The sequence below is a fragment of the Schistocerca gregaria genome, chromosome 1, assembly GCF_023897955.1.
Source record: "Schistocerca gregaria isolate iqSchGreg1 chromosome 1, iqSchGreg1.2, whole genome shotgun sequence".
NCBI lineage: Eukaryota > Metazoa > Arthropoda > Insecta > Orthoptera > Acrididae > Schistocerca > Schistocerca gregaria.
The window spans coordinates 787,372,658-787,385,742 of NC_064920.1; the positions used below are offsets into that span (position 1 = coordinate 787,372,658).

The 13,085-nt window shown below is 43.3% G+C and overlaps 1 protein-coding gene across 1 annotated transcript in view; it reads left to right on the forward strand.

Annotated features, from left to right (window-relative positions):
- The first annotated feature begins 2,526 nt into the window (after positions 1-2,526).
- LOC126269465 (proclotting enzyme) overlaps positions 2,527-13,085 on the forward strand; it is a 330,057-nt gene continuing 319,498 nt past the window's right edge. The window contains exon 1 of the mRNA XM_049973995.1: positions 2,527-2,713. The gene's annotated coding sequence lies outside the window, so the exon portion shown is untranslated. The remainder of the gene's footprint in view (positions 2,714-13,085) is intronic.

A 13,085-nucleotide genomic window follows, 5' to 3' on the forward strand; every position in this document is an offset into this window, starting at 1 on the left:
GTGATGGAGACCAGAGTGATGAGTAACGAGGAGACCCCCGTGATCACACATTCTTGATGTAGAACAGAAGTATAACAACAAACTTTTCAAAATGGGTTCAAATGGATCTGAGCACTATAGGACTTGACTTCTGAGGTCATCAGTCCCCTATAACTTAGAACTACTTAAACCTAACTAACCTAAGGACGTCACATACATCCACGCCCGAGGTAGGATTGGAACCTGCGAACGTAGCGATCGCACGGTTCCAAACTGTAGCGCCTAGAACCGCTCGGCCACCGACGGCAACACACTTTTTAAATTCTGTGCAATTCGTTACAACTTGGAGGGACTTGAATATCTCCGAGCGCGGTGACACAGTACTTAGCACACTGGAGTCACATTCGATAGAACGACGGTCTGAACCCGCGTCCGGCTGTCCTGATTTAGGTTTCTCGTGAGTTCCCTAAATCGCTTCAGTTGGGACGGTTTCTTTGAAAGGGCACGGCCGACTTCCTTTCTGTACTTCCCGAATCCGATGGGGCCGGTGACCTCGCTGTTTGGTCCCCTTCCTCCAAATCAACCAACCGACCAACTGAAATATCTAGACAAAGAAATTTCTAAGACAAGAATAGTCGCTTGGTCGCAGTCTGTTGGCTGTATCTAGAATGAAACTTCCAGTCTACGGCGAAGTGTACTCTACAATCAAACTCTCTATCAAGTTAATACTATCTGTTGGATCAGGGCTTGAACGCGTACCAGTCGTATTATCGTGCGGAACCTAGGTCTCAATGTATAGTTTCGAGACTGATACCGATTGAGCTATGGGTCGTCGTAATAGCGTGCCTGGATGATAAGCGCGTTGCCCCAGAAAGGCAAGCGTCTGCGTTCGAGTGTCGGTCAGGTATTTAGTTTGAATCTGTCAGGAAAATTAAGTATAACGAATATTTTATTGAAGTGCGAACATTTTAGGTTAGGCCTAATAGTGATTGTTATGAACATCAACTAAAAATATAAATTAGTGTAATCAAGTCACACTTTAGATCTTCCCACAACGCGTTTCGTAGGATTATACCTCCATCTTTCGGTGGATTTATTTAAAGTAATGACTTAGACGAGTTGTACATATGGCTTTTTTTGGCAACCTGTGGCGCTATCTGACAGCAGAAGGAGATAGGTTGGGTTGATTTGAGGTGGGAGGGGACCAAACAGCGACTTATCAGTCCCATCGGATTATGGAAGGATTTTGAAGTAAGCCGGACGTGCCCTTTCAAAGGAACCATCCTGCCATTTGCCTGAAGAGATTTAGGGAAATCACGGGAAACCTAAATCAGGATGGCCGGACGCGGGTTTGGACAGCAGAAAAAAAAAATATTTGCATATGTTAGAATGTCACGTAGACGCTTTGATTGCAGGGGGCAAACAGTAATAATATATATTCCATATCACTGTTTTCTTTTTATTATGTTGATTCTCTCTCTCTCTCTCTCTCTCTCTCTCTCTCTCTCTCAGGGTGTGTGTGTGTGTGTGTGTGTGTGTGTGTGTGTGTGTGTGTGTGTGTGTGTGTGTGGTAGAGATAGATAGATAGATAGAGAGAGAGAGAGAGAGAGAGCAGACGTGTTGACACAAGACAAAGGTGTTTTATTACCACTGAAAGCTATGCATATTTTATTTACATCACTGTTCACTATGCAATAGAAGCATGTAAGAAACTTTGAGTCATATAGCACAACGGTTTCTGGGCTTCTGCTGCCTCATAGAACTACAAGTCGTCCACAAAAGTTGTATGTACAAATGGTTCGTGTATTATTAATTTAAACAAATCTCTCTGACTCTGGAGGCATAATCTTCGAAATGTGTTGTAGAAATTCACATTCACGAATATTTTTAATTTGTATAACGCACACTCGGTGGCTTAGTGGTAAAAGAAGACTGTGTATCTAAAGGTCTCCGGTTCGATCCTTGGTCAACATTACGACCTTTGTCACTAGTAATTTCCATCCCTTCAGAAAATACTTGTTTGTGTGAAAAATGCCGAGTTGAACCGTGGGTCGGAGTAAAAGTTCAACCGTATGGCCCCCTGTAAGTGGCTTGGTAAGTCATTTCAAAGACTAGAGAAAGGCAAGGCCGCGATACGTCTAACAGCACTATGCATGGTACAGCTCCGTGGTGTTCAAATCAACCTTCGGGCTTGTGACAGCCTTGCCTTCAACGCTTGCAGTGAAAGTTTCTTCTTCAAGATGGGTGTTTGACGCTTAAATAGTCAGTAAACACTGGATTATGCCACTAGTTCCTGGAGCAGCTTGCGACTTGTACGCTTCAGGTGGCACGGCCCTCTCCGGACCGACGGATTTCCCCAGAAGTGAGTGGTCCAACTGCGGTTGCGGGAGGGGTGTGATCTTGCGGCAGGTCGGGGAGAGATGCGCCGTGTGGCTCGCTCCCCGTGCCCTGGGCGCTCGCCGCGTATGGCGTGGGGGAGGGGGGAGAGAGTCGCTTTTCACTTTCCGTAGGCCGCAAGTGGGTCAGCCGCCGCCCTCGGAGGACCTCCCCAGCTGCGCCGGCCAGTACGCTCTCGTTCGCCGCCACGGACTCTCGCGTCCCGACGCCAGCGATCGACCGGAGAAAGTGTTCAGCGCGGCACGGCTCCCGCTGTTGGCTTCGACGTAGGGCACGGCGTTTGGTACGCGAGGCACACACAGCTCGAGGAGTCGGCATTCTGACGCGCGCTCTGTCGGTAAGTACTGTCCGCCAAGCGACTCAGGTCTCCTTCAGTATGAAAACGATACCGTCGTGCGAACTGTGTAAATCTGTAATGTCGATGACTTCAGCTATCCTAGCAACCGAGTTTGTCATAAACTTTAATTATTTTCTCTATTTAAGTCTCTAAAGAAGTTCACCCGCCCGTCAACATCGACGAACGAAGTCATCAGAGGCGAAGCAACAGCGGCCTGAACGCTGTGTACAGAATGGAATGCTTAGTCTGCCCAGGGCAGGCGAAGCTCTGGCTTCTAGTATCCGACTGATGTTCACCCAATGTCTATCGCGAAGTTTCGTTACAACACATGTTACCATGCAGCGGAAAGTTCTTTCTCGTGATGGGAGATAAAGGTTTTTTTATATACGAAAAGGGTGGTCGAGTAAACTCCAATGTTAACGACGAAATCCGCTCGTTAATCTGCTGTTTCAGGAAGGTTTAAATGCGAGATGTCATCGACATCGAGAACATTTGAGACAAGACATTAACGACGTTGGATAAAGACGGAACAGGAAGTTTGATGCAGCATTTCTGAAACAACCGTGCCAGAATATGTGCTTCAACGAAACTGGAGGAAATCTAAACCAGTATGACTGGGAGACAATTTGGTCCGTCATACCGCAGAAGGTGAATTCAGTGTCCTGTCCACTTCTTCTGTCCTTGTCAATTCAGAGACCTTCTATAAAATGTGCGTAATAATAGCCGTGTCAACTCACGGAATCGCATAGTGAAACTAATCTTTTAACACTAGATCACGTGTTTGACCGTCTTCCCCACCCTCCTGTCTCGTTATTAGTACAGTCTCACTGCTACTTTTATTCTCTGTCTGTTTACGTTTCAGGTTGGTGTAACTGTTAGTCTTCCGAACACTACAGTGATTAGTAGTGCATTCTGTTCGCAACCTGCAGCAACAATGTTCGTAATAAAGTTTACAAAAGTTGCAGATGATGTATCCAATATATCTAAAAATCAGTCTTCATGGAAGTTGAACTGGTTTATCACGAAGATTAACACCCACATTTAGGAATCTTTTGTGTCCATTGGCTCCAAATTTTTTCTTACTTCTATTGTTTGTACAATATTCGTCAATAATAACACGCTAATCTCACAAAAACGAAAACAATAAAGTGCTCTCAAAGGGAATTCTGTTAATAAAAGGAATTAGCACCTCTTTAAAACCGAACTGCACACTAAGATCATTTTCTACCACTAACGACGTAAGAAGTGGTATAGGTAGAGCACTAGATGCCGTCCCCGGATTCCATCCAAGATAAAGGGGGGGGGGGCGGATTTTTTCTCGTTTAGGTCCCTCCAGCGCGACCACAAGTCCACTCAGACTGCTATCAAATGACTACCTGTGATCTCTCCCAAGGGGCAAAAACGTGGTCAAGGCGATGGGCCCGCCACCCTCTCTCTCTCTCTTAAAACGGTAACAAAGCACGACTGTGCTCTGTCTTAAGTCAGACTAATAGTTCGGTCACGAGCTCTGCTACACAGACTTTACCTTCTTTTAATAATGTAAGAAACTAGTCACCTGATGTGTGTTGGGTTGGAACGAGATCAAGCTAAGGGCTTCTGCTTGGGGAGTAGGAAAAGTAAAAAAACGGTTTACAATATTTATAGAAGAAGTGAATCGCAGAGCGAATCGCAGAGCGTAACTTTTTTCGCCGCTTCTAACACTGATCGCAAGACCCGTGCAACGGAGATGTATTTGTCTGTGGCATACCGAAAACCATTTCGCGAAGGAAGTTACAGATATCGTAGGTTTAGCTACGTGTGCTGTTACTTATACAAAGACAGTGACAGATACTGTAGCCAGCAACGAATTCATAGACAGGGACGGGTAATACGTATCCCAAATCGTGGCCACAACTCGCTCCTCTAGGAGGCAGGTATAGCTGCAATACATTAATGTTCTCCTCCTCCATCAATCTCAAAAGGTCCCCCCCCCCCCCCCCCCCCCCGCGGGTGGAATCGAATCACATGTACACGTAGAACACACCTACACTTAGGAAAGAACTTACTTATTTTCCCGGTTACTATAGAGTGAGAAAGAACTCGCTTTGTTGCCTATACATATCAATGACGCGTCTTGTCATGCTAATTGCATACCCAATACACCTTCCAGAAATACCGCAGAGCAACAAAAAAGTAGTTCAAATGGCTCTGAGCACTATGGGACTTAACATCTGAGATCATGAGTCCCCTAGGACTTAGAACTACTTAAACCTAACTAACCTAAAGACATCACACACATCCATGCCTGAGGCAGGAATCGAACCTGCGACCGTAGCAGTCGCGCGGTTCCGGACTGAAGCGCCTAGAACCGCTCGGCCGCCGCGGCCGGCAGAGCAACAAAAGCAGAGCCTGGAAGCAGCTCTGTTTACACTTGAAAATAAGTAATTTGGAAGAGTCAACGGCACTTCGAACTATTGGACATACAAGTTTCAAATTTTTTTTCCGTGCAGAGACATTACCAGCTATCTCTCTGCATGGCAGACTGCACATGCACTAGGCTGAAACTGTGACTGCCTTTAGCAGTGAACATTTAGGAGCAGTAAAAGTTCTGGAATGGCCTGTAAGTTTCCAAGTTTGAATCTCTATGAGAAACCGTAGCATCTCCTTGAACGACGCTCGAGTATGAAAGAAGGCGTCCAGGTGCATTGGCCGACATGTTCGGGTTGTCGGGGCAAGGTGGCTGGTCGTTGGAGCTTTATACATCCACGTCTTCGTTCAGGCCAAGTCACAGGTGACAACGAGGATCATTTATTTTATTTTATTTATTTATCAAGTTCCGTGTGACCATAAGAACCAAAGCGACTTGGTCATGGGATGATACAGCACATAGCTTTTACAATACTATTTAGAAAATGTATAAACAAAAGAACAAGAGAAGTAATAAAGAACGAAAAACTAGTGAGACAGTCTATGAATAAATAACGAATGACAGAGAAAGGGTGTCAACTACCGCGAGGAATTACTGTACAGAGTAGGAGTGTGCCGTAGGTTAACTTCTCAACTTGTGGAGAACGTGCATATGCTAGAGGTAGCTGCATTTAGCTTCTGCACAATATCACGAATATGAAGCTTCCAAGAAAGCTTTCCATCTACCCTCAGTCCTAAGAATTTAAAATGGTGGACTTCGATGACTGACTGATCACGTTGACACAGTAATATTTATCTTTTATAGGACTTTCAAAAAAAATGGTTCAAATGGCTCTGAGCACTATGCGACTTAACTTCTGAGGTCTTAAGTCGCCTAAAACTTAGAACTAATTAAACCTAACTAACCTAAGGACATCACACACATCCATGTCCGAGCCAGGATTCGAACCTGCGACCGTAGCGGTCGCTCGGTTCCAGACTTTAGCGCCTAGAACCGCACGGCCACTCCGGCCGGCTAGGACTTTCATGTCAGGAACTGTATGTGTTGTGTTTTACTCCAATTAAGAGGTAATCTGTTCTCTTAAAGTTACATGTTGATATTACTTACTAACCTGTTGACTATATCACTTGGATTACTTTCCATGTCTTTCACAGCAACAATTTTGTCGTCTACAGGGGAGGCTGTGCTGAGAAATAATTTTTGAGAACAAAAAATCGATGCTTTTTGCGCCATTTCCGAGCCATTAAGCATTGATGCTAGTCAATCAGGTCGCAGCACGCTCAAATTCAAGTAGCCTGCCAGGGACAGTGACATCAAACGTGGTTTTCGTTTGGTTTCCTCAAACCGGACTGTTTTTGACCATCCTGTATAAAGAGAAAAATGTCTTACCAGATGTTAGGACCGAGAAGTCCAATAACATGAATTGTGATTTTATTAAAGTAATAAAATAATAATGTATACATTCTTCAAAGGAAATGTTCTTCTTAGCATACATCTTATTCGAATATTAATGCTACATAGAATTGAGCGCCATGGGCCCGTACCCGTGTTGTCCCTGGGTAAATGTCGGTCAGAGACAACCAGCCTTCATTTCTGATTGTGACAATCGTCACACCCGAAACCGTGCGCCTTTACTGATGTGGTAAACAAGGTGAGAGCACTTTTTCTGGGACCTTGGTTCGCTCAGTTCCCGTTTCCTCTGCATTTTTAGCTTCTAAATTCCTTCTAATTTGCTAGTTTCCGTTTATAGACCCTTTAATCAACTTGGGTGCACCTCATTTCTCATGTTTTTATTCAGTTACCCAATCATTTTTTATATTCAAGTTTCTTAGCATAGTATTTCGACGGACGGTTACCACCACAGAATTCAAGTCATGGGCTGCGAACCAGGATAAGCATCTTGACAGAAATCTGTTTAGCGCATATAAATTAATTTATTTTAATCACTTAATTCCAGTTTGACGTGTCACTTATCATGTACAATTTTTTCATCGTGTATTTCATGTAGGCAGATACCTGGCCAGTAGTCCTCCTTTACTCATGCTGTCAAAGCTTTTGTTCTTCATACGCATTTAATGTCATGTCAGACAGAGCACAATCTCGAATTTGACAGGTACAGGGAAGGCACTGGTAATGCGCATTTCAAAGAAACCATGCATGGAATCACCTTACCTAGTTCATGAAAACCGCGGAAATACCGCACCTCCATTGTGCGAACCACTGCACCTCCTCACTCCGTTTAAAGCTCTGGATGAAGAATACAATCATTTAATGGCGAAAATGAGTTTAATACAGACAGTAACTGAGTCATATGATATTTTAATCGTGTGCAAAGTGAATCATTAGTACAAGAGGAGTCAAAAAGAAAGAACGGGTTTCATTTATTACAAAGTACATTATTCTAAATGATGGACCCATTTTCAATACTTCGTATTTATTCAAGTACAAATCCTAAATGAAAAAGCTTAATGTTAATGAAAAGAGGAAGTTTCAAGCTTTTTTTCATAATGTTTGGTATCAGTTTCATAAATTTAATAATTTGTGATTAATTAGTTTTTCATAATTATAAGTGTGATAAATGTCATAAATGTTCAATGTGGCCACCGTTGGCTGCACGGCGAACATCAACACAGTAGCCAAACTCGTCCCGCACATGCGAAAGAGTATCTGCTGTTTCTGAGTGCACGGGAGCAGCGATGTGGCTCCGCAGATCGTTCAGAGTGGTTGGCAGAGGCGGGACGTAAAACGCTTCCTTCTCATAACCCCTTAAGAAATAGTTGCAGGCTGTGGGATCAGGAGATCTCGGTGGACAGAAGTGCAGAGCCAGGTCCTCAAATCCTCTGCGACCGATTCGGCGCTGAGTAAGGGAGTCATTCGAAAAGCCTCATACATTACGCTGGCAGTGGGGCGGAGCTCCATCCTGTTTGAAAATGAAGTTCTGGGAGACTTGAGGGAGCAGCCATTGTTCCAACATCTCCAAGTACATGATTCCTGTTACATTTCTTTCCGCAAAGAAAAATGGTCCATAAACCTTTGTATGGGATATGGCACAGAACACGATCTTCAGTGAGTTCCTTTCGTGTTGCAATGGTGAATGTGGATTTTCCAAACGCCATATGCGAACATTCTGTTATAGCTAAAAATTATACCCTGTAGAAATGCGTCATCCTCCATCTTTGCTAGCACATAACCACAAAATGCGAGACGCTTCTCTTTGTGATTGGGGTTGAGAACCTTCACAAGTTGTAATCGGTAGGGCTTGTACAGCAAACGCCGTCTCAGAACTTTCCATACAGTTGGCTGGGGTATTTCAAGTTCTCGACTGGCTCGATTGGTAGACTTACTGGGACTGCGTACAAAACTTTCTCGAATCCGTCGGACATCATCCTCTGACACATGTGGTCGTCCTGTGCTTTTTCCTTTGCATACACTCCTCGTCTGTTTAATTGCTTAAACCAACGGCTAATGCTTTTGCGAGTTGGTGGTTGAATACCGAATTTGATACGAAATGCCCGTTGCACTGCAATTTGCGACTCGCTTTCGCGACCTCAAGAACTCAGAAAACCTAGTACACCACAGTCGCCATCTCACTCACAACTGATAGTGAAACGGAATGACAGCCGTTATTGTCGCGCGAACTCTAACGGCTGCTTCTGAAACCATCACCGCCCGTCCGCTACAATCCGCCAAAAACTTTGAAACTACCTCTTTTTATTGGTACAAAGATTGTTCGTACTTGAATACTTTAATTTTTTTTAAATGGGTCCATCCTTTAGAATAACCCTGTGTAAAAGATAGGAACACAACTGCGCATGTTACTGGATAGAAGAAGGCTCAATGTTTTGGCACTGGTGCGCTGTTATTTATTTGTAGCAACAAGGTGACTACACCACAAGAGAAATCATTTTGTGTGTTGGAATTACAAGCGAAATTAGTCCATTGTTCAACAGCAACGTGCATTCCAACTTCGATTTAGCAAGAAGCCGCCTCTGCACAAGCAGATATATGAGTGTCATACAAAATTCTTGGAAGCTGGTTGCATATTCAAAGGAACGAGCGCCAGTTGGCCGCGCACGTCTGAATGTAAACGTCGAACTATCCGAGATGAGTTCACAGGGAGCCCTCGGAAGTCTACAAGACGGGCACGCCATGATCTTCAACTTCATCGAATAAGAGTGTGGCGTGTTCGGAAACGCAAGTTGCAGTTACTGCAGCAGTTGTATCCCAACGACCGCAACAAACGATATGAATTTTGCCTTTCAGATCTCCAGGATATGGCAGAATACACCTATTTCGAACGGCTCATATTTTCGGACGAATCGACGTTTCAGGTATCTGTTAAAGTGAACTGCCATGATTTAGAATTTGGGATCACAAAATCCTGTCGTCGTCGTCTAACATGAAAGAGACTCACCGAAAATGAATATTTTGTGTTGCTTCTGTTCACAAAGTTTATGGACCTTTCCTTTTTGCGGAATAAACTGTGACAGGGATGTCATACCTGGACATGGTTCAAAATTGGTTGTTTTCTCAACTGCACGAAGATTCCAGTGATTTCATTTTTATGCGTGACGCCACCCGGCCTCACTTTCACCTTGGGGTGCGACGTTATCTGAACAACACCATCCCCACAACGTCGGATTGGATGATATGGACAACAAGATCTTGTTCATTGCTTTTGCCTTGAAAATGAAGGGGTATGCATCTGTCGTAATGTAAGCGGTTGTCGACGTCAGTCGGCTGTATTTCGTAATGAATGTTGACGTGAGAATTGTATGTGAAAATGTAGCACGTTAACTCTCTGATAGAACACCTTATGATTTTTTTCTGTGGGTAGCTCCATAAAAAACAGTCTTTCGTCCCAACTATGGCAGTTACTCATCATAAGTTGAGAAAATAAATTATTGCAGCTATCGAGTCAGTTAACAGAGACCCGTTGATTTATGTGTGAAATGAAATGAACAGCCGTTTCGAAGTTTCTCGAGCAGTTCATGGTGCTCATGTTGAGTGCGAACATAAATTCTGAAACTTCCGTCCATCGAGTGATATGCGCATTGTGTTTCTATTTTTCATAGTTAGTCTGTAATAAACCTGTTAAATCCGTTCTTTGTTTTTCAATCTCTCTGTACTTAATAGCCAGAATGACTTAGCTAACAAATACTGTTTCAGACTGGTATGTGCTTCTCGCGACAATGGCACGAGAACATCAACTTAACCTATAGGGACGCTCAGAAACGTAAATCATTTATTTCTATTGGGAGACATATTTAAATGTTTTACTAAAGACAGAAAAAACTGCATGTGCAGCTATTTTTCAGAATAGCTATCTTTTTGAAAGATACATCGGCAAAATTTCTGAGTTGTTCAGCAATAATTTTTGGGTGTTTTGGTATCAACGACCCGGGGCCTCTGGCGATTCATTACAGAGTAATACAATTTTGTTCGATTTCTTGCCCCATTTATTTTTCTGTACTGAAAATATCTGCTCAACAGCGCAGTTGTCGACTGTATGCGCTGTGTGATTTGTTTAGAGAAGAACTTGTCCCACTCCCATTGCTGTTGCTGTTGAAAACAGAACTGTTTCGCCCTCAAGCTTGCGTCCACCACTTCGCGGTTCTCTGTCGCGATTGACTTTTCCGGCAATGTTACTTGTATATGTGCGGTGTATGAATAGAGACGGATCAACATTTCATTTCTCATGGGCAAGCAACCACTGCGATCTAAATTCCTATTGAATGAAAGACGAAAGGTACTAATTCTGTTAAAAATTTCTTAGCTGTTACAAGTATCGAATACACCGCAAATTACAATTCCGACACTGAACAAGAAGTGACGACAACACAAAAACATATTATGCATACAACAGTTCGCCGGTACTTGCAAACGTGCTTCCCGGCGACTTCAGCGCTAACCACGATGCACGGAACGAAGGTAGGCGTGGCAAAAAGCGTTTCAAATTGACGAGCGACGTACTCTTATGAATCACCTAGGCCGTAAAAGTGTACAGGTTTGGCTTCCTGAGAGCAATTAACTTCTGCCTAACGGCGTCTGGCAACGAGAACAGACTCACTTATTCTCACTTTCATTCACTCTTGATAAACCAAGCCTGCTGTAGAGAGGACACGTTCAATGCCAGCGTACCCCGGTTACCCGTCAGATAAGAGCACGCGCTCGTAAGTTTAGCCTGCCGAAAGAAAAGGCAAATGGAATTTGGCACATTGCGTTACTGGTGAGCAGTTACTGATCTGATGTAGTGTATGTCAGCTTTAAGCTAACGTGAAAATTCAGACAGCTAGAAATATATTCCATTGGCGATGGTGATGAAACTCATTTTTTTAATATGATCGAAAACGATTCTTGCCTGTGAGTTACTGACACGATTCTAACAAGATCCACATGGTTATGTAAATGGTTTATTCCTGAAGCGGCGAAACATAGTCGACAGTACTCTAGGCGGCGTGTATCAATTCGTTAGTCCATTGGTCAGAAGTAGATGAGACTAAACTGGACACCTCTCACTTAGGACGAGGACAGATTGTTAGAGCGGAGTTTTTGAAGTAAATGTATTAAAGACAGTCAGTAAAACGCCAAAAATGAAGACGACCACGATTATTGACACAACATATTAAAGGAAAGCAAGTCCAATTATTACGATACCGACAAAGTATAGTACATCTAATGAGACACAATTGATGTCACAGCTCATCAAAAATCTCAAAAAACCGGTTTCTATGACTACAGCTCGAGACGAGATGTAAAAACTAACATCCACTAATGGGACACATGCCGTGCAGAAAAAACCAGCGATGAACATTAGAACGTGATGTGATTCGAAGAGTGGGTATTCACAGTTTCTTCAGGTACTGAGCGGTCTCATAAAGCGTAGCAGAGATCCTTGTAAGCGTATGTTTCTTCTTCCTTCAGATGCGTTTGAACATTGCTCAGCAATAATGGGAGTCGTTAACCCAGTAACTGACTTGGTAATTTTGTTCAAGGATGACTTATAACCAATGATTATGTAACCATTTTAAGCCACAAAGCGTATTTTATCCATACGATAAATGAAAACTTCCACGTTGGCAACGATTGTGTTTGTACCGTTAGGCCTGTTCGGGTCTGACAAACAACCCTAATCTACTAACGTCTGTCCTAGATTAACTGGTAAATCGAATAAGGGATGCCAACAAACACTCAGATATTTAGCTGAGGTGAAAGTGCTAAATGAAATCATCTCTAGTAGCAGTCGGACCAGTTACGAGTTAAAGGTAACGAAAGGTAGGAGCTACAGTACAACGGACGAGCGTTATCGACGTAGCATCTTGTGACACTTGTCACACATGTTTCAAGTAAGGTGTAGTAACCCTTCGAACAAGCATCAATGCTCGTGCATCCCCGTCTTTAGGCGTTTATGCCTTTGGTGTCCTGTGCTTCCACCACAAGTTTGAGTGTAGAGAAGCTAATATCATGCCTCCGTCGCAAAAAGATCTTCCTGGGGTCAATAACAAGTATTGAAATTTGGAAGACATGTACGGCGATAAGAACTCTCCTGGCGATCGTGAAATCGAACACTGTATCTTGTATTCGTTGAAAGTATCTCCAACGAATTACTCTCATTTTCTCACGTTCCTGATACCCTCATTTGAGGCAAAGAACAAGTTAGGTAAGAGATGAATTAAGGTTGATTTGTTTCCTGCATGATGTCAGAATATAAATTGGATACTGCTGTTTCCTAACATACCAAAATGAATTTCCCCTTCACTGTACAGCTTTCATTTGATGTTTAAATGTGTGGTTCATGGTGTGGGTTCCTGTAGTCATGTCCTAGTTCATGAATCACGGGCAACGTATGAGTGGCCAAGTAAGTGGTCCCGACAGTCGGAATACCAGTTACCTTGGAATAAGGCTGGGCATCTCGGACATATTCTGAGACGTGGTCACCTTTGTGCTCATACGGCAAAAACTAGC